Here is a 1,857-nt window from a genome sequence, read left to right as displayed (position 1 = left end):
AAAAGTGAAGAAGAACTAAAGAGCTTCTTGATGAGAGTGAAAAAGTTGGCTTAAAGCTCAACATTCAGAAAACTAAGATCATGGGATCTCGTCTCATCACTTCATGGCAAACAGATAGGGAAACAATGGAAACAGTGAGAGACTTTATTTTTGGGGTCTCCAAAATCACTGCAGATGGTGACTACAGCCATGAAATTAAAAGACGCTTACTCCTTGGAAGAAAAGTTATGACTAACCTAGACAGCATATTAAAAAGCAGAGACATTACTTGCCCACAAAGGTCTGTCTAGTCAAAGGTATGGTTTTTCCAGTAGTCATGCATGAATGTGAGAGTTGGACTATAAAGAAAGCTGAGCACTGATGAACTGATACTTTTTTTTTTTTGAAGGTTTCAAGTATACTTTATTTCTTCAAACATGCTATATTTTAATGGGTACATAGTACTTTTACTTGGAATTAATTATGAGTTGATTTTGAAACAATTCAGTATTAAATCAGCTGGGATGATTACTGTTCTCTCCATTCCTTTGGGGTGACTCTGCCAACAGGCGATGGGTTCCACTCTATTCCAATTTGTGTTGCCATATATACCCCTACAGCAACACAGAAAGTGGCTCCACTAGCTAATACAGCATTACCATATTTGTCATGGAAATCAGGTGCCCGCTTTTGATGGATCTGCTTTGCCACTGCTTGCTGAATGCTTTGAACTCTCAGATGACTTAGTGCGTTTTTGGCCAAGGGAAACATCCTGAGGTTGAACATAAAATGGCTGCAACTACAGCTGCTGGTCTCTAGCAATTTGGCGTCTAGTACCCTTGCCGAGTCCTGAAAAACAACCTGAACTGATACTTTTGAATTGTGGTGTTGGAGAAGACTTTTGAGAGTCCCTTGGACTGCAAGGAGATCCAACCAGTCAATCCTAAAGGAAATCAGTCCTGAATATTCATTGCAAGGACTGATGCTGAAGCTGAAACTCCAATACTTTGGCCACCTGATGTGAAGAACTAACTCATTGGAAAAGACCCTGATGCTAGGAAAGATTGAAGGTAAGAGGAGAAGGGGACGAAAGAGTATGAGATGGTTGGATGGCATCATTGACTCGATGGAAATGAGTTTGAGCAAGCTCCAGGAGTTGGTGATGGACAGGGAAGCCTGGCATGCTGCAGTCCATGGGGTCTCAAAGAGTCAGACATGACTGAGCAACTGAACTGATACATACACACAGACATATACACACACAGATAGAAGTATGTATATGTCAATCCCAATCTTATATTAACTTATTGTCACAGGAAACCAAATGAAGTTAGTGTTATCATCATTTCCATTTAAAGTGAAGATATTCTATAAATAAAAGTATATGATAATTCTATATTCCTATCATACATAATGGAGAAAAAGAGAGGAAGGGAAAGAGAAATAGAAGGAATAATAGAGCAAAGAAGGAATGGTGGGTGAAAAGGTGAGGAACAGGAATCTAGTAGTGAAGTATTGTAGAAAAAAAAGTCATAACTGCTAAGACCATAGTGAAAAACACAATTCTGGTATTTGCCAAAGTCATATACATTAACAGATTAATCATTTTAGAAGAAAAAAGAATATGTAAACGATTAGATTAAAAACATGTATAAACACTGTCAAATTTTATTAGAAATGTTTGAATTTCAGCGTAATATTTGGAAATACAGACATTTCTGAAATGTTGGCTTTTCTTCATTTGATGGAGAAAATCCTTATTCACACAGTGTTGAAACAGATGGAAAAAATAGTAGTTTTGTCGAACAAACATCCATCTTCCATTTGGTCTTTTGGATTTTAATTAATGGAGCCTCATAGTTCATACTGTATATTGCT

The 1,857-nt window shown here is 37.3% G+C and overlaps 1 non-coding gene across 1 annotated transcript; it reads right to left on the bottom strand.

Annotated features, from left to right (window-relative positions):
• Positions 1 to 372: 372 nt before the first annotated feature.
• LOC102278689 (cytochrome c oxidase subunit 7B, mitochondrial) lies at positions 373 to 823 on the bottom strand. The gene has a single exon (XR_001351964.2). It is a non-coding gene; the product is annotated as a cytochrome c oxidase subunit 7B, mitochondrial (transcript).
• Positions 824 to 1,857: the final 1,034 nt, after the last annotated feature.

The sequence above is a fragment of the Bos mutus genome, unplaced genomic scaffold (assembly GCF_027580195.1).
Source record: "Bos mutus isolate GX-2022 unplaced genomic scaffold, NWIPB_WYAK_1.1 CTG248, whole genome shotgun sequence".
Classification (NCBI taxonomy): domain Eukaryota; kingdom Metazoa; phylum Chordata; class Mammalia; order Artiodactyla; family Bovidae; genus Bos; species Bos mutus.
This window is presented reverse-complemented; position numbering and strand designations above follow the sequence as displayed.